The 21,015-nt window shown below is 38.3% G+C and overlaps 1 protein-coding gene across 1 annotated transcript in view; it reads right to left on the reverse strand.

Moving 5' to 3' along the window:
* The window catches only part of LOC120535585, a 1,589,095-nt gene that overhangs the window by 899,056 nt on the left and 669,024 nt on the right, over positions 1–21,015 (reverse strand). Inside the window, exon 5 of the mRNA XM_039763524.1 lies at positions 4,156–4,207. The gene's annotated coding sequence lies outside the window, so the exon portion shown is untranslated. The remainder of the gene's footprint in view (positions 1–4,155; positions 4,208–21,015) is intronic.

Here is a 21,015-nt window from a genome sequence, read left to right on the forward strand (position 1 = left end):
CCCATACTCACTAAACCAGGATTTATCTTTTTTTACAGGGCCGGGATAATTGTAGATAAATTGTAGAAGCCTTAAAAGATAAAGCAATTTCACATTGAGACAAGAACTGCCTAATATATCTGTAAACACAAGTGAATTCTCTCCAGTAAATTGTTGTAGAAGGGTGGAGTAAGAATTATGAGGATCAGTGGTTTTGCAAACATAATATAAGACAGTAAGAAAGAGTAGCAAGAAAGTGAAGGATCACAAACAGGACAACTTGGTGCTGAAGAGGTTCCTTTAAAATTTACAGCAGAGTAGGTAATGAGGAACCAATTGAGACAGTGATGTTTTACAGACAAAATAAACCAGAAAAGGTTGATATCTGACTTTTTCTCTTAATTAGGGAAAACATATCATGTGCACATTCATTATTTGACATTTTCTTTTATTTTTTTACCAGTAACTATCGTGCAGTGAAAACACTTGACTTGAGCATTCATAGTTTTCATACTCTTTCTCTGTACATTCAGCATACATTTGCTCAGAGGTTGATACGCTTGCTGCTTCCTGAGCAGCTCTTCTTTTCTCCACCCTAGCGGCCTGCTTCTTCTCTTCTTTTGTCAGCGTCTTTTTGCATTAAAACTGATTAAGTCAGTGTTTGAGTTGCAGTTATTTAATACATTTTCTTTCATTTTTCACTTAAGCTGGCATTTAAGTCTTCAATCTGCCTCAAGAATGATTTAAGATATAAAGAGGTAGGAGAAGTGACGGCGAAGGTGGTAGGGATAAGAACGGCACCTGTACGCATGTGCCGCCCTGCAGGCTGCCGCCACTTGATTATCCAATATAATAAAATAAAAATAGAAAGAGGAATAACCTTGGAGGTCAATCATCACTCCAAAAGCAGATAATAGATGTCACTTAATATATTTGTACCAAAGTTCAGGTCAATAGTTCAAACGGTTTGCGAGCTACAGGTGGTTTATAATCCTGGACAGACAAACGAATACCAACAGTAGCATATTATACTGTGTATAAAGAAATTACTTCATTGATTAATCAATTTATACGCTCTGTCTGGTATTTTTATGCAAATGCATGATTTTGCAAATTGTTTCTTACCTTTTAAAACTCTTGTTAATTAAAAATTAAATGAACTTACATACAGAAATGTCAACAAACAAACCTAATTTAGTGTGACTTGATTTACGCTGGATCTATCAAACACTCTCGTTTCTGAATTCTTTCAATACAAAGTAGCAGGCAGACAGAACCAACAACAGTTTTATTTAGAGAAATGTAGATATCAACCTTAGATGTTATCACAAAGAACAGTTGTACAGTTAAAAAGTTAAGCATTAGCAAAAATGATTAATATAAACCAAAAGACATCTTACTGAAAATTATAGAGGGCACTTATATCTCTGAACTTAAGAACATCTTACTTTTAAAAAGCTAGGAGAGTAAACTAATGTAACCTTGAAAATAGTCCTCTATATTAATTAAGCTTACACAATATTTCTTTGATTTAAGAGGTGGACCTTGTACTGTAAAACACTAGTAGAAAATGGAGAGAAGTGCAATCAAAGGCAAAAACCAGAAGACACATCTTTGCATAAAAGTGGTGGGAATCTGGATAAAGCTGCTGTGCTCATTCTTCGCCGTTTTAGAACTGAGAGATCCTCCAATAAATGAAAAGGCATCATGAAAACAATCGTATGGAATAACTAACATGCTCTTAGCTAATTTTTGAGTAATCTAGTCAGTTAACCAAGAGGAAAGTCAAGTGTATGCTACAATGAAAACCATTTTAATTTTAGAGTTATAGGCTTAATACCACATATTTTTCAAAGTCAAAAGGCTACAATAAAAATAGAGTGCATATGATCTTTTATATATACTGCAGCTTGATTGGAAGGAATACAGAAATTCACATGAATAAAACAGAATCACAAATTCTGACATCATCTGGAAAATATAATATTGAATATATATGAGCACCATCAAGTTTAAACATTTAATAAAAAGTGATAAGTTAAACACAGTAATTGCTTCTAGTTCGAATGCAGTTTGTTCTTAATGGCACTTCATATTTGTGAATTGTGAACCTAGGATTAGAAATGACAACTGGTATGTCAGTATGTTTTAATCAATTTGTCAAAATAAGAAAAAAACTTTAGAAAAGAAATAAATGACCTGTCCAAAGTGATATTTTTTATGAAATAAGAAAACTGGGTTAGTTACTTTTACTAGGTAATTTAAAGCCCTTGACAAATGCTGCCATATTAGCACAACAGTCAGTTGATGGCTGTTTTCTGCCTTTATGTGAGGCAGCCTTGATAAATGGAGAGAATCTTTTACATTTTCTGTATTAATATTTTAAAAAAAAAAGCACAATATATAATTTTCAGACAGAAGCTATACTGTTCATTGTTATTTTGCAAAGTAAATTTCCTACCAGATAGATCTATGTAGATCTAAGTTAAATGACTATGGTCATTACTGTTTATAAAATTACTTCACTAATTCAGTTTATATTAAGAAAACTGAGGGACAGGAAGGAAACAGCAGGTATTTTTTTTTTCAAATCAAAGCATTTGGGCTCAGGTTCACTTGCTGGATAAGATGCCCTTAGTTAGTGTTTCCAAGTTTTGCTTGTGTCTCCCCCAGGAACTTAATTTTACTACTAATGTTCAAAGACACACTCTCAAATTGATTGATACTGTAACTCTGAATTTGCCTGAACTGAGTATACCTGTGAGAACAAACTCACAGGGATAGACTACTGGTTTGTGAAAGGCTGATTCTTAATAAGCATCTGCTGCCATGATCTCACTGCTCATGGACTAGGACACCAAGGAGGAAAGCTATATTTAGAAATTGTTTCAGCAAGGTTAGATATCCCTAATTAGCCCTTTTAATTAATCAATTAATTGATCGATTTATTTACTTTGATGTCAGATATAGTAAAGCTACTGTAGATTCACACTCTCCATTAAAATATATTACGTTAACGAAACACTGAAGATTATATACTGTGTGTCTATTTTTAATATTAACGTATTTCGAATAATAATAAAACGTCATCCTATATTCAATAATGTAACAAGTCATTTATTTTTAAGTGGTCAGTTTTATAGTTTTTATCAAGATGTATTTGTTATCAGTTATAATTAGTAACCAAAATCTTTTATTAAGAAAAAGGCAAAATAGGTTTTTAGCACAAATGTTGGTCACCAATATATTACGCAAGAAATGTGTACCAGCAGGAGTAGAATTCATAGGTTCACACGTTGTGTTTGGATACCCCACCATATGCCCAAGTATAAAATAAAGCAACATCCAATAAACAACATTTTTAGGAGAAATGAGGATCCTGATATTTAAATTTTATTCTGTGATATACTACTGAAAGGTAAAATGACTCCCCACAGTATATGTAAAAAAAAAAAAAATCTATTATTTGGCACAATCTACTTCTCATTTAAACGGAGGATTCAACATTAGTGCCATACCAAATAAATTCATATTTGTTACTCAAAATTAAATTTTGGATAAAATGACATGCAGTCAAATGTATCACATACAATGGTAACAATGAACTCCAAAAACCTATAATCTAAATACAACTTTTATGTGTAAAAAAAAAAAAAGCTAGCAAAATCAAGAACAATTTGCAAATAAGCAAATGTAACTGAATTAAAAAAAAACAATAATTCAAATAAGAATATATTGGAGACAAATCATACACACTTCTTAGTAAACTGCTGAATTTAAACCTTTTTTTTTATCCATGTTTATTCTAGTCAGTTTTATTTGTCATATGTATGTAAAACACAAGAACTCTTACTTGTGACTATTTTTGCAGTAACAATACTGATATGAAAACAAATGAAAACTTTAGAGTACAGAAATGCAGAAGAAAGCAATACCAAATACACTAAAAACACAAATATATAAATGCATCTGTAGTAAACTGACTGCTTTAAAAAAAAAATAAGCTTTTCAGAACCAGTTCTATTTAATCATAGGCATGCAAACTTTCAAATGAAACCAAAGAATTTTTTTCTTTTTCTTGGTTTTATACTGTAAATTCAAAATCACACCTCATCCTAACAGAACATTTTTGAGCTAATCAAAAACAAATATGAGAAACGTGTAACTTATTCTTACCAAGTACTGCTCTGAAAGTCTTCTTTCCTCAAGCTTTTATGTTGTTTAAAACCTGTTAAAAATATCAAACAATCATAATGATGTTAGAAAAAAAATGATCATGTTGTTGCCTTTTGAAATAGTTTTTAACAGAATTCATATGGCATGTGTATCATTCAAAATTTAAATAATCAGTATGCATACAGTATTCTGCTGTCAGAGCTACAGTATATGCTTATTTCGGCAACTTTAAAACCTTAAAAACAATACTTGCTTTAAATTAGGCATTTTCCTATTACATTTTTATTTTATTTTTTCCCTTTTTAAAACACATGCATTAAATTAAGGTTAATGAAGTACTGTTTTTCAATATTTCAAATTACATACTGCTGCAGTTTGTTCTGTTAAAACATATGAACAGAAATGTATGAAGGCAGTCCTCAGTGTGAGCTGCACTCATGTTGAGGAATCATAAAGCTAAAATAAGGCATGTTTGTAAAAAAAAAAAGTTGTGAAGGTCTGGACTTAAATTAGTGACTCAAATATCACAATAAGATATTACTAATTAGGAGTTCAGAGTCGCACAGGATTCAACTTTGATCACTACAGTTTTCAAGAACACCTTTTAGATAATTTACATACAAAACTTTTTAAAATAACTATCAATGCAGTTTGCTAAAACAACACAAAACACATTGTTACGTTTTCTTTATTTCAGTAAATCTATGTAATGACTCTATTAATCCTGATGTTGACAGCCTTGTAATAAATATTACCCACAGTAAGCATGATAAGGATAAAATATTGTTCTGAATCTAAGCAGTGGGAGCCTATATTTGAATAAGTATTTTGTGTAAAAAAGATTATGTATATTTGACCAATACTGAAGGTTATTGCATTGAATTACATTTGCAGAAATCAGAAAAAAAGCTATACAAGTAACTTTCCATCAAGGCACTGACTGTAATGTTAGATCTTAAATACAGCCACAAGTACACTGCCAATTAACTCAAGACAATTTGACAATCAGAGGCTTCTAAAAGGTTGTACAGGACTGAGTTTAGCAAAATAAACTTGAAGAGGCCCTGACAACTGTGACTATTCCTGTTCTTATTTACTCAAATTGCTATAATATATTATATATATATATATACGCATATATACAGTGGTGTGAAAAACTATTTGCCCCCTTCCTGATTTCTTATTCTTTTGCATGTTTGTCACACAAAATGTTTCTGATCATCAAACACATTTAACCATTAGTCAAATATTACACAAGTAAACACAAAATGCAGTTTTTAAATGATGGTTTTTATTATTTAGGGAAAAAAATCCAATCCTACATGGCCCTGTGTGAAAAAGTAATTGCCCCCTTGTTAAAAAATAACCTAACTGTGGTGTATCACACCTGAGTTCAATTTCCGTAGCCACCCCCAGGCCTGATTACTGCCACACCTGTTTCAATCAAGAAATCACTTAAATAGGAGCTGCCTGACACAGAGAAGTAGACCAAAAGCACCTCAAAAGCTAGACATCATGCCAAGATCCAAAGAAATTCAGGAACAAATGAGAACAGAAGTCATTGAGATCTATCAGTCTGGTAAAGGTTATAAAGCCATTTCTAAAGCTTTGGGACTCCAGTGAACCACAGTGAGAGCCATTATCCACAAATGGCAAAAACATGGAACAGTGGTGAACCTTCCCAGGAGTGGCCGGCCACCAAAATTACCCCAAGAGTGCAGAGACGACTCATCCGAGAGGTCACAAAAGACCCCAGGACAACGTCTAAAGAACTGCAGGCCTCACTTGCCTCAATTAAGGTCAGTGTTCACGACTGCACCATAAAAAAGAGACTGGGCAAAAACAGCCTGCATGGCAGATTTCCAAGACACAAACCACTGTTAAGCAAAAAGAACATTAGGGCTCGTCTCAATTTGGCTAAGAAACATCTCAATGATTGCCAAGACTTTTGGGAAAATACCTTGTGGACTGATGAGACAAAAGTTGAACTTTTGGAAGGCAAATGTCCCGTTACATCTGGCGTAAAAGGAACACAGCATTTCAGAAAAAGAACATCATACCAACACTAAAATATGGTGGTGGTAGTGTGATGGTCTGGGGTTGTTTTGCTGCTTCAGGACCTGGAAGGCTTGCTGTGATAGATGGAACCATGAATTCTACTGTCTACAAAAAATCCTGAAGGAGAATGTCCGGCAATCTGTTCGTCAACTCAAGCTGAAGCGATCTTGGGTGCTGCAACAGGACAATGACCCAAAACACACCAGCAAATCCACCTCTGAATGGCTGAAGAAAAACAAAATGAAGACTTTGGAGTGGCCTAGTCAAAGTCCTGACCTGAATCCAATTGAGATGCTATGGCATGACCTTAAAAAGGCGGTTCATGCTAGAAAACCCTCAAATAAAGCTGAATTACAACAATTCTGCAAAGATGAGTGGGCCAAAATTCCTCCAGAGCGCTGTAAAAGACTCATTGCAAGTTATCGCAAACACTTGATTGCAGTCATTGCTGCTAAGGCTGGCCCAACCAGTTATTAGGTTCAGGGGGAAATTACTTTTTCACACAGGGACATGTAGGTTTGGATTTTTTTTCTCCCTAAATAATAAAAACCATCATTTAAAAACTGCATTTTGTGTTTACTTGTGTTATATTTGACTAATGGTTAAATGTGTTTGATGATCAGAAACATTTTGTGTGACAAACATGCAAAAGAATAAGAAATCAGGAAGGGGGCAAATAGTTTTTCACACCACTGTACGTACACACACACATATATATGCTGCTTGGGAGATGCCTTTAATGCTTGTCAGTCAGTAATTCCACCCTGAGTTGAGAGCTGGCTCTATCAACTAATACCTCTCCTCTCTTTTTGCCTGCAGACCAGAAGACTGACAACATAAGGATGCCTGATGTCACTTCCTGTCTCCAGTCACCTGTGCCTGCCCCTTCTTCCCACCTGGCCTCATAACCATCTCCTCCACCATTTGACAAGGACTCCTGTCTGGAAAGACTTCTATGACATATTTTGTCAAATAATTTTTCTAAAACCTTCATATATACAGTGATCACCAGTCAGAACCCCTTTATGCTCTCTTGTTTATATATATATATATATATATATATATATATATATATATGTATATATATATATAGCAAAATACTCGCACTTGCGCATAGCGGATAAGTAGTGTGTTAAAGAAGTTATGAAAAAGAAAAGGAAACATTTTAAAAATAACGTAACATGATTGTCAATGTAATTGTTTTGTCACTGTTATGAGTGATGCTGTCATATATATATATATATATATATATATATATATATATATATACATACACACATATATAAATACACTGTGTGCACAATTATTAGGCAAGTGAGTATTTTGACCATATCATCATTTTTAATGCGTATATTCCAACTCCAAGCTGTATTAACTTGAATGCTTATTGGATTTAAGCACGTCAGGTGATGTGTATTTGTGTAATGAGGGAGGGTGTTGCCTAAGGAGATCAACACCCTATATCAAGGTGTGCAGAATTATTAGGCAGCTAGTTTTTCTCAGGCAAAATGGGCCAAAAAGAGATTTAACTGACTCTGAAAAGTCAAAAATTGTAAAAGTCTTTCAGAGGGATGCAGCACTTTTGGAATTGCTAAGATATTGGTGTGTGATCACAGAACCATCAAACATTTTGTTGCAAATAGTCAACAGGGTCGCAAGAAACGTGTTGAGAACAAAAGACGCAAATTAGCTGCCAAAGATTTGAGAAGAATCAAACGTGAAGCTACCAGGAACCCATTATCCTCCAGTACTTTCATATTCCAGAGCTGCAACCTACCTGGAGTGCCCAGAAGTACAAGGTGTTCAGTGCTCAAAGACATGGCCAAGGTAAGGAGGGCTGAAACCCAACCACCACTGAACAAGAAACATAAGTTGAAACGTCAAAACTGGGCCAAGAAATATCTGAAGACAGATTTTTTCAAAGGTTTTATGGACCGATGAGATGAGAGTGACTCTTGATGGACCAGATGGATGGACCTGTGGATCAGTAATGGGCACAGAGCTCCACTCCAACGTGGAGGTGGGGTACTGGTATGAGCTGGTATTTTTAAAGAGGAGCTAGTTGGACCTTTTTGCATTGAAGATGAACTCAAAATCAACTCCCAAATCTACTGCCAGTTTTTGAAGACACTTTCTTCAAACAGTGATACAGGAAAAAGACCATGATTTTTATGCAGGCCAATGCTCCATCACTTGCATCGAAGTTCTCCACTGCGTGGCCAGCCAGTAAAGGCCTTAAAGATGAAGGAATAATGACATGGCCCCTTCCTCATCTGACCTAAACCCTATCGAGAACTTGTGGGCACTTCTTAACGCTAGATTTACGGGGGAGAAAAACAATACACCTCTCTGAAGAGTGTTTGGGAGGCTGTAGTCACTGCTCCACAAAAAGCTGATCGTCAACAGATCAAGAAACTGACAGACTCCATGAATGGAAAGGCTTATGACTGTTATTGGAAAGAAGGGTGGCTATATTGGTCATTCATTGATTGATTTATTTTTTTTGAAATGTCAGAGATGTTTATTTGTAAATTTTGAGGTGTTTGTTTATTATTCTCACTATAACAGATGAAAATAAACAAGTGAGATGGGAAAATTTTCATTTTTCCTTTAGTTGCATAATAAATCTGCACACTAATAGTTGCCTAATAATTGTGCGCACATATGTATTCCCCTGATGATGTTCACACTCACATTTCCGTTGTGAAACATTCAGGTTTCAGGTTTATTAACATTTTGGATTGACTGATAGCACTGTGTTTGTTCCATATTAAAATTAATCTTTAAAAATACAACTTGCCTAATAATTCTGCACTCCCTGTATATATACATATAAACATATCTACATATACACACATATCTATATATATATATACATATACACATCTACATATATATATATACACATATCAACATATATATACACATACATATACATACATACACACACACATATACATATATACATACAGATAAATATACATATACTGTATATACACACATACACATACATATATATATATACACATACATATATATATACACATACATACACACAGACACATATATACATATATATATACAGATCTACATATACAGTGGAACCTCGGTTCACAAACGACTCGGTTCACGACCAAAAAGTTCGCCAAACTTTTGCCTCGGTTCACAACTACACACTCGGTATACGAACAAGCCAGTTTCCCTTTCGGTTTGTACATGTTCAGTCTCTCCCTGTGCATTTCCTGTGCCGCGAGCGAGCAAGAGAGAGAGGGAGAGAGAGAGAGAAATAGAGCTAGCCAAGTGCCTGCTGGGGAGGGGAGAGGGGGAGATTGCTGCACGTGTTTGTCTGCCTATCTGCCTGCCTGCCTGCGCCAGGGGGGTGGAGTTGGGGGGATGGTTTGTCTGCACTTACTGCCTGCCTTCTGCATAGGGAGGGGGGGGGGAAAGCTGAGACTCTCTCTCTGAGAAGCAGGCAGTACACATCCCCCAACTCCATCCCCCGGCACAGGCAGGCAGGCAGGCAGGCTGAGAGAAAAGCGAGCAAGCCGCATGCCTGCCTGGCTTTTTCATTTAACCTATTCATTGTTCTCAGTCAGACGTGCACTCTCTTTGTGCTCTACAGTATTTTGTGTGCTTTTGCAGTTAACTATGGCTTCTAAGCAAGTGAAGAGTGGCGAGAAGAACGTTTTGAAGAAAATTGAAATCGAAGTAATGAAAGAAATTACAAGAGGTGGAAAAACTGTTTACCAGTTTACTCATTCACCAATTTGAGAACCCTCGTGCTTTCAAGCAGCATAATGTAAACAAAGCCAGACTGCCAGTAATGTGGAGGGCAAACATGAAGGGTTGGGTCACAAGAACTTTATTTTTGGAATGGCTGCATGAGTCTTTCGCTCCCACCAGCTAAACAGCTAAAAACACCAGAAACCCAAGAAATCACAAGAGAGAAAACACCTGAAGGAAAACACTTCATGCCAGATCTCGACTCATGCAAGGTTAGTTTTCTTGGTGGTTTTTGTATTACAGATTTTTCAAAAGTTTATTTTTCAGTTCGTAGCGTGAATTGTTGCAATGTTACTTTTCTCTTTTTTCAGATGTTCCTTTTTTCCACTGTGCTTAAAACTCATTTTAAAAAACGTGTTTACAGCGATCGGGCTGTAAGGCTAAAATAGTGTGATCTTGTTACTTTTTGGGTTGCTTGTGGTTGGTTTTTAAATTAAAGTTCGGATTTGTTCAAATGTTCCCCTCTGTTCAGAGAGAGAGAGGCGAGCGGGGGCGTGCTGCTGACAGAGGGGGGAAGGGGGTGTGTGCGCTACAGAGAGAGAAAGCGAGCGCGTGCTGCTGACGGGGGGGTGTGTGTGTGTGCTACAGAGAGAGAGCGCGAGCGAGCGTGTGCCACTGACAAAGGGGGCTGACAGTGGTGGGGTGCGCTACAGAGAGAGAAAGCGATCGCATGCTGCTGACAGGGGTGTGTGTGTGTGCTACAGAGAAAGAGAGAGCGCGAGCGAGCGCATGCCGCTGACAGTGGGGGGGTGTGCTACAGAGAGAGAGAGAAAGAGAGCACAAGCGAGCCTGCTCGTGTAGCTGAGCAGTTAGCCTGGGTGTTTTGTGTCAGTGTTATTTAAAGTTTTTACATTAGTTTACTATTACACTGTGCATTCTATGGTGTAATTAACTATACAGTATTTGTGCTTAATCTTTACATATTTACATACAGTTCATACAGTCTGGAACGGATTCATTATATTTACATACAATCCTATGGGGGAAATTGCTTCAGTTCACGACCAACTCGGTTTACGACCAGAGTTTTGGAAAGAATTATGGTCGTGAACCGAGGTTCCACTGTATATACATATCTGCATATATAAACACATATATATATACATATCTACATATACAGTACAGGCCAAAAGTTTGGACACACCTCCTCATTCAATGTGTTTTCTTTATTTTCATGACCGTTTACATCGGTAGATTCTCACTGAAGGCATCAAAACTATGAATGAACACATGTGGAGTTATGTACTTAACAAAAAAAGGTGAAATAACTGAAAACATGTTTTATATTCTAGTTTCTTCAAAGTAGCCACCCTTTGCTCTGATTACTGCTTTGCACACTCTTGGCAAACTCTCGATAAGCTTCAACAGGTAGTCACCTGAAATAAAACCATTGGAAAAGGCACAAGCAGTGTAAGTCCGTCATTATGATTGTGACACATCTCTATTGGAGTGTTCCCACCTCCTCTCTAAACTACTGGCCCATAGGCAAGGCCCCTTTGAAGTTAAGGAGAGGAAGGAACTCATCGACTTTTTGGTGAAGCACCCAAATCATCGACCGAGTGAACGGGTATATCACGTGAACCTGCTGAAGCCGTGGAAGGATAGGGAGCCTGACCCTGCCAGCCCCATCCCTCTCTTTACTCACAAATCAGACCTTAACTTCAGACCTAATTTGACCGCCAAACAACGACGGAAGCTGGAAACAGTTATCCTGTCTGTTGCTGAGGTGGTGAGTGAGAAACCAGGACGAGCCTCACTGATTGAGCATGACATTGTGACCGAACCTGGGGTAGTTGTACAAGAACGCCCATATCGACTCCCAGGGGCAAAAAAAGGTGGAACTGAAGATCAAGCGCATGTTGGAACTACATATGATAGAGAGGAATCATAGTCCCTGGTCCAGTCCTATTGTATTGGTCTCTAAGTCTGACGGAAGTTGGAGGTTTTGAAATGATTTCCGGCAGCTTAATCAAGTTTCCCAGTTTGGGTGTAAATTTATAAATATTGTAAAAGTTAGCATTTCTTTTTTTCACTTTTATTCTTTCAGTCATGATCACGCTCTCCCTTCACCCCACCTGATCTGATGCTGTTAGTTTTCAAATAATATTACATTAGTGCAACAATGTTTTCTGATTAGTACTACTCAGGTCATAAAATGATTTCTTTAAAATGTCACATATATTTGTCTCTTTCTTTTTTTCCCACAGTGCGGTGTTGACATAATGGACCAGAAGGTGCGTGCTTATTCAGTACGAACAGGAGCATGCTGGCTGCTGTGTTCTACAACATGCTTGACCTGACAGCGATGAACGCATATGTACTGTACAAAGCATGCACAGGTGTCACAAGCCGTCTACTAAAGCAGATGGCCTGCTAGTAGTTTGGGACTGACCTGGACTGAGGAGGTAATAAGAGAGGCAGATGTTAAAAAAAAACAAAAAAAAAAATGTAATTTTATCATTCCATGATAGAGGAAAAAAAAACAGTTGCTGATGTAAAAGCATGCACAAAAAACATATAAATAATCCTGTGACAAGACAAAATCTAATTATGAAGATAAAAAAAAACTAAAAATAGAAATTGGAAAACACAAAGACTCTTACCCTAATATATATATATACAGTCAATTCCAGTCCATGGGCATCAGCAGCCTTAAAATAAAACTGGACTCTGTTTCAGTCCAGGTCAAAAGTACAACTCCTCAAAAAAATCTCAGGTGCTGTTTTTGGTCCTCAGGAGCGTAACACACTCCTTTATATCACCCAGCACCTCAGCCACCAGGCACCTATTAAGTCTGGCATGCCTCACACTACCTAACCTTTCTTAATTCTCTCCGAACGATCGTTCCCCCTCTTGTGGCCACAACTATACTTATAAAGCCTTTTCCATTACCAGGGTCGGCTTGCCTAAACATAGGGAGATAGCATTTCAGGCCTGCCAGGGAAATCCTACACTTCAAATATAAATCAAAATATCCGTCAACAAAATATACATAATAAAACACTAAACAACAATACAACAAAAAAAATTTATACCTAACCTCGAGGTTATTAAGATATAAATGTAAACATTTTGGTACACATACACTACTATTCCAACTTGGACTGCTTCGATAGCTGTCTTTTGACCTTCCCAGGCACCCGTGACTGCGTTTAGCTTTGGTGCCACCTTTAAAACACCGGTCAGTAAAAGTGGTATGTTACGTGAGAGGCTTGCACCTGAAACATACGATGGAACATCTGAGAAAAAAAAGAAAAAAAACGAAACAAAGGACCTGATGGTAAGTCCAGAAATCTTGTTAAAGGAAAAAAATATGTTTTTCTTTTTTTTCAGTTGTAAACTCGCTGGTATATTGCTCATTATGGTTAATACCTAAAACTTATTGAGAGTCTTGCCCCAGTATATATCTGTACTATAATGTATTAGCATCACAAAGGGGTCCACTGAGAAAAAAAAGAGTGTTCTTGGCTCACATTGCAGAGAAAATTTGCCATCGCTTCTTACAAGAAAAGGCGATGGAAAAAGAAAAGAGGATGCAATATCGACAAGCTTTTGTTCCAAGACCTCCGCTTACCCCAGGAAAGAAAACTCAGCATCAGGTGCTCCTTCAATGTAATAGGAACCACAACATAGAGAGGTGCGTACATTGCAACAGGTACACATGTCGTAAATGTAGGAAGGACGGTCCTTGGGTGTGTGGAAACTGCTAACATTTGAATTCGATGATTCCATATACCACGGAACTGATCTCTGTACTATTCGTTTCTCTGCATGTCCTGGACTACAAAAGAAACACCACCATGCACCAAAATGTGAAGAACTGGCAAGATCGGGGCGAAAAAAAAAAAGACAAATGCGATCACTGTCTACAACCATATGAAGGTATGCGAATGAATATAATGTTGCATCAGTGGCACAATGTTTTCTGAAATGTACAATACAGGTCAAAAAATGAATTATTCCAAATGTCATATATACCTATGTCTCTCATTTTTTGTCAGTGCAGCTTTGACATCATGGACCAGAAGGTGCATACTAATTCAGTGTGAGCAGGAACATTTAAGAATAAAACTAAATAAAAAAAAAATTCAAGTTACAACAAGATACCAAGAAGGCATGATTCACCAGCATTTGTGTGTCAACTTTTATCCGTCCACATCAGAGAATTTCCAGTTCCATTGTCTCAAAACACCACTCACATCCCCAGTTATTCCCATTCACGTACACCACTCACACCCACGTCCAAAGTTTTCCCTGTCCCAGTCTTGTTTACAGACAAGATCCGACACTGTTTTCAAATAAAAAGGTGGTATTTATTATACCACGTCTTTACTTGAAAAATGAATCAGAACTTGTGGGGAGTGTGAACGTGACTGAGAGAATAAAACTGAAAGAAAAAAAAAAAACACCAACTTTTACAAGTACCATAAATTTACATGCAGGTTAGATGCACTGGTGATCCTAAATTGTCCCTAGTGTGTGATTGGTGTGTGTGTGTGCCCTGTGGTGGGCTGGCACCCTACCCGGGGTTTGTTCCCAGCCTTGCACCCTGTGTTGGCTGGGATTGGCTCCGGCAGATCCCCGTGACCCTGTGGTTAGGATATAGCGGATTGGATAATGGATGTTACAGATTCAAATCGAATGTATGTTTTTATTATACAGTAATCCCTCCTCGATCGCGGGGGTTCCGTTCCAGAACCACCCGCGATAGGTGAAAATCCGCGAAGTAGAAACCATATGTTTGTATGGTTATTTTTATATATTTTAAGCCCTTAGAAACTCTCCCACACTGTTTATAAATATTCTCCGCAGTTATGCAGTAAACCCTTGTTTATCGCGGTTAACCCGCTCCAGACAGATAAATGAATTTCCACAAAGTAAGATTCTTTATTTATAAATCTAATATTTTTGCAGATAGAGTATTGAAAACCTGTTTACGACATTCTAAATATGTTTTTTAACATTATTAGAGCCCTCTAGACATGAAACACCCTTTAGGCAAAGTTTAAACTGTGCTCCATGACAAGACAGAGATGACAGTTCTTCCTCACAATTAAAAGAATGCAAACATATCTTCCTCTTCAAAGGAGTGCGCGTAGCAGAGAATGTCAGAGAGAGAGAGAGAAAAGTAAACAATCAAAAATCAATAGGGTTGTTGGGATTTTATGTCTGCGAATCACTGCGGCAATGAAGGGATCAATGTGAAGGTAGTTTTTCAGCATTTTTTAGAGGAGTGTCCGTATCTTCTAAGCAAACAGCCACTGTGCGAACAACCCCTCTGCCCAAACCCCTCCGTCAGGAGCAGAGAATGTCGGAGAGAGTGAGAGAGACAGAGAAAAGCAAACAATCAAAAATCAATATGGGCTGTTAGAGCTTTTAAGTGCGCGAAGCACCGCATGGGAAGCATATCGTATATCATTGAGGAGTTTTATTTAATATGTATGGGTGATTGACTGATTGGGTAGCTTCTCAGCCATCGGCCAATTGCATTCCTTGTATGAAATCAACTGGGTAAACAAACTGAGGAAGCATGTACCATAAATTAAAAGACCCATTGTCCGCAAAAATCCGCGAACCAGCGAAAAATCCATGATATATATTTAGATATGCATACATTTAAAATCCGCGATGGAGTGAAGGCGCGAAAGTCGAAGCGCGATATAGCGAGGGATCACTGTATTATAGTCATAAAAATAGCAGCTCACTACTCAAAATGGTAATTGGAGGTTGTGGGAATTGAACCCACAATTTTTTGATTATGAGTCAGGAGTTCTTACCGCTACTCCATCCAAGCAGTCATGTCAGTGTTGTACCCTAAGCTAACTTCTTTTTTCTTTGGTTATATTCTTGAATAAAAGCGCATTTGTTTTGTTAAAGTGTTTATTTGACTTTTGGACTTCAGCCTTCAAACATTATACATTTCATGTCTACATTTTGTCAATTATTACTAAAGCATGAAAAACAATTCTGTTTTAGCTATGTGTTCAACAATTCCTGTCAGCATTTCACACATGAAATGTATGTATTCTAAATGACGATATACTGTATTATTTACCCTCTATTATTCCAGGCACTTCACACCCAAATAAACACACTTGCGCTCTGAGAATCTTCTTTGCGTCTTGAGCTGCGTCGGTGGTGGGATGGGATAGCAGGCTGCTTGTGCTCATCGACATATTTGCAACAGAAAAGACGCTAATGGAGAGGTGCAAAGGAATTTAAGGTGGCCCAGGATTTCATAGGCTTCAGGAATTCTAGTGTTAAAACAGGCCCTTACGTTGGCACGTATTTTGAAGGCTCTTAACTTTTCTCTGCCTTTTATACTCAAGACATACGCTTTGGACGCAGGCCTGGGGGCCATGCTAAGACAGAGCGTCGATGGTGTTGAACATCCCATCATGTTCCTGAGCCAGAAATTGCTTGACCAGGAAACCAGGTATGCGGCAGTGGAGCATGAGGCCTTGGTGATCAAATGGGCTATTACACAGCTGTGGTACTTCCTCCTGGGCCGTGAATTCACCTTGGTTACAGATCACGCAAGGTGGTCATTGAGGATGGAAGGAACTGGGCAGCTCGTACCCCTATTCCTTTTTGCATATAGGGAAGTCCCACAAGCCTCCACAGGGTTTTCATCCTTTGAATTACTGTATGGACGACAGCCCCAGCGTATATTGGTTATTTTAAAAAAGGGTTGGGAACAGGAGGCACTCCCCTCTACAAATATAGTACAGTATATCGCGCAATTACACAATAGATTCTCTAAAATTCGACCCATTCTTAAATTTTACATGAAAAAGGCGCAAGCAGCTTAGGTCATTTGCTATAACCGTGGTACGTTTCTGCAGGAGTTCCGCCCAGGGGATTGGGTCATGGTTCTGGTTCCTACCTCACATTCCAATTTACTGGCACATTGGCAAGGCCCATATGAAGTTAAGGAGAGGAAGGGGCTTGCCAATTATTTGATTAAATAACCAAATCGTCCCAGCGAGTGGGTTTATCATGTAAATTTGCTGAAACAGCGGAAAGAAAGGGATCCCGATCACTCATCTGGACAGCCCCACTCACTCTTCGCTCATAAATTAGACCTTAACTTCGGTACTAATCTGACTCGCATACAATGACAGGAGCTTGAAGCAGTTATCCTGTCTGTCCCGGAGGTAGTGAGTGAGACACCACGTCCGACCTCCCTGGTTGTGCATGACATTGTGATGAAACCCAGGTAAAAGTCTGAGAATGCCCACATCAATTTCCCTATGGAAAAAGAGCAGAAGAGGAGCTGGAGATCAAATGAATGCTGGATCTAGATGTGATAGAGGAGAGTTATAGTCCCTGGTCCAGTCCCACCGGATTGTTTAGAAAGCCTGACGGGAGTTGGAGGTTTTAGAATGACTTCCATTAGCTTAACCAAATTTTCCAATTTGACGCATATACGATGCCAGGAGTGGACAACCTCCTTGAATAGCTAAGACAAGCCAAATTTTTGACCACACTTGACATGACAAAGTTTACCTTATTGGAAGTTTACCTTATTGGACTCCGCAAAGGAAAAGACTGTGTTTTGCATCCATAGCAGGCACTGGCAGGATCGTGTCCTTCCATTCGGGTTACATGGGGCACCTGTGACTTTACTGCGTCTGGCAGGATAAAGTGCTCCGTCCTCATAACTTGTATAGTGCTGCCTACCTGGATAGTGTGGTCATCTATTCCAGCACCTACAGCAGCGGTACAAGCTCTATTGGGGAAAGTCAGTGTTTGTATTAACCCGAAGAAATGTTTCTTTGGATTGGTCGAAGCCAAATATTTGGACTACTGTACCTAGCAGACCAGGGTATGGTGCGGCCACAGAGTTGTAAAGTAGATGCCATATTAAATTGGCTCCGTCTGATAACCAAGAAGGAGGTAGGTTTGAGCCCTTCTCGATTTCAACCCTGTTTTTCAGAGAGAGCAACACCCTTGACCAATCTTACAAAGAAGGGGAAACCGAATCATCTGGTATGGGATGATAAAACAGAAGCTGCATTTAGTAACTTAAAGCAGGCTCTTGCGTTGGCTCCAGTTTTGAAAGCCCCTAACTTCTCTTTGCCTTTCATCCTCCAGATGGATGCTTCGGACACAGCTCTTAGAGCCGTGCTGAGCCAAAGTGTCAGCGGAGTTGAACACCCCATCATGTACCCGAGTCGGAAACTGCTGGACAGAGAAACAAGGTATTCGACTATGGAGTGGGAGGCTTTGTCAATTAAATGTGTGATTACTCAGCTGAGGTACTACATCTTGGGTAAAGAGTTCACCCTGGTGACAGACCATGTGCCTTTACAATGGATGGCCTTACACAAGGACTCGAATCTGTGAGTCACAAGGTGGTTCTTAGAGCTACAGCCATACAGTGGCGGGTGCACTAAACCTTCCTCTGTTATCTCTGCAGACCAAATACGTGAAATTCTGCCTTATTCAGACCTGATGACATTACTTCCGGTTCTGGCCCCAAGGAGGACACCACTTCTGGTTCCAGGCCAAAGAATGACATCACTTCTAGTTCCAGACCTCAATGACATTGTTTCTGGTTCTCTGCCTTAAATACCAGACAACTTTTCATGTATCTCAGCTGTGTTTGGGACTCCATTCTGTAAGATCATTGCTACTTATTTGCAGCTAGATTTCAAGAACACGTGTGGATATACATACATACATACACACAGTTTATCAATTCAAAAAAAAAAAAAAAACATTGATAATCTACATGCAAATAGAAGCATGCCTTCCAGAAATGTGTTTTATTCTAACACACAAAGGACATTATTATGATTCAGAATCTTTCACCAACTGATTTTGTCAATATATTTATCAGTTTATGTCTTTAAGACAATTAAATTAAAACAGAAACTGACTGCAAAGCATTTACTAGCTCAAGAGTAATTAATTAATTCACATCATTCTAAGAACCAAAGTGCTCTAATAAAGAAATGCAGGAGCAGAATTACAGTGGTGTGAAAAACTATTTGCCCCCTTCCTGATTTCTTATTCTTTTGCATGTTTGTCACACAAAATGTTTCTGATCATCAAACACATTTAACCATTAGTCAAATATAACACAAGTAAACACAAAGTGCAGTTTTTAAATGATGGTTTTTATTATTTAGGGAGAAAAAAAATCCAAACCTACATGGCCCTGTGTGAAAAGTAATTGCCCCTTGTTAAAAATAACCTAACTGTGGTGTATCACACCTGAGTTCAATTTCCGTAGCCACCCCCAGGCCTGATTACTGCCACACCTGTTTCAATCAAGAAATCACTTAAATAGGAGCTGCCTGACACAGAGAAGTAGACCAAAAGCACCTTAAAAGCTAGACATCATGCCAAGATCCAAAGAAATTCAGGAACAAATGAGAACAGAAGTAATTGAGATCTATCAGCCTGGTAAAGGTTATATAGCCATTTCTAAAACTTTGGGACTCCAGTGAACCACAGTGAGAGCCATTATCCACAAATGGCAAAAACATGGAACAGTGGTGAACCTTCCCAGGAGGGGCAGGCCAGCCAAAATTAGCCCAAGAGCGCAGAGACGACTCATCCGAGAGGTCACAAAAGACCCCAGGACAACGTCTAAAGAACTGCAGGCCTCACTTGCCTCAATTAAGGTCAGTGTTCACGACTCCACCATAAGAAAGAGACTGGGCAAAAGCGGCCTGCATGGCAGATTTCCAAGGCGCAAACCATTGTTAAGCAAAAGAACATTAGGGCTCGTCTCAATTTTGCTAAGAAACATCTCAATGATTGCCAAGACTTTTGGGAAAATACCTTGTGGACTGATGAGACAAAAGTTGAACTTTTTGGAAGGCAAATGTCCCGTTACATCTGGCGTAAAAGGAACACAGCATTTCAGAAAAGAACATCATACCAACAGTAAAATATGGTGGTGGTAGTGTGATGGTCTGGGGTTGTTTTGCTGCTTCAGGACCTGGAAGGCTTGCTGTGATAGATGGAACCATGAATTCTACTGTCTACCAAAAAATCCTGAAGGAGAATGTCCGGCCATCTGTTCGTCAACTCAAGCTGAAGCGATCTTGGGTGCTGCAACAGGACAATGACCCAAAACACACCAGCAAATCCACCTCTGAATGGCTGAAGAAAAACAAAATGAAGACTTTGGAGTGGCCTAGTCAAAGTCCTGACCTGAATCCAATTGAGATGCTATGGCATGACCTTAAAAAGGCGGTTCATGCTAGAAAACCCTCAAATAAAGCTGAATTACAACAATTCTGCAAAGATGAGTGGGCCAAAATTCCTCCAGAGTGCTGTAAAAGACTCATTGCAAGTTATCGCAAACGCTTGATTGCAGTTATTGCTGCTAAGGGTGGCCCAACCAGTTATTAGGTTCAGGGGGCAATTACCTTTTCACACAGGGCCATGAAGGTTTGGATTTTTTTTTCTCCCTAAATAATAAAAAACATCATTTAAAAACTGCATTTTGTGTTTACTTGTGTTATATTTGACTAATGGTTAAATGTGTTTGATGATCAGAAACATTTTGTGTGACAAACATGCAAAAGAATAAGAAATCAGGAAGGGGGCAAATAGTTTTTCACACCACTGTATATCCAATCAGTAATATTTAAAAAACAGAAACCAATTATTAAAAAAAAAAAAACATACACTTTCTAACATTGTTTCCATATTACGGTTGTCAAGAGCCAAAGGGTTTTCACACCAATATTAGACATTTTAAGGTACAAGTAGTCATCAACTTGACCACATTTGGTTCCGATGGACTGGTCGTAAGTCGGTCTGGATGTGAGATGGATTGGTATATGTATTCAAACCTGACCGTGTGTACAGTACCGTATAGTAAGTCCCTTAAGTCATATTATTTGTTTTATATCTTTCTTGACACGTGTTGATTTTCTATCTTTTTCATGTTTTTATTTTATTATTTTGTTTCATTATAACTGTTGTTCACATGGGTGCTGAATCTTTAACAGCTTCACAAAACCTTTCTTTGTCTGTGTTATGTTACATCACCAG

This window comes from Polypterus senegalus, chromosome 9 (genome assembly GCF_016835505.1).
Source record: "Polypterus senegalus isolate Bchr_013 chromosome 9, ASM1683550v1, whole genome shotgun sequence".
NCBI lineage: Eukaryota > Metazoa > Chordata > Cladistia > Polypteriformes > Polypteridae > Polypterus > Polypterus senegalus.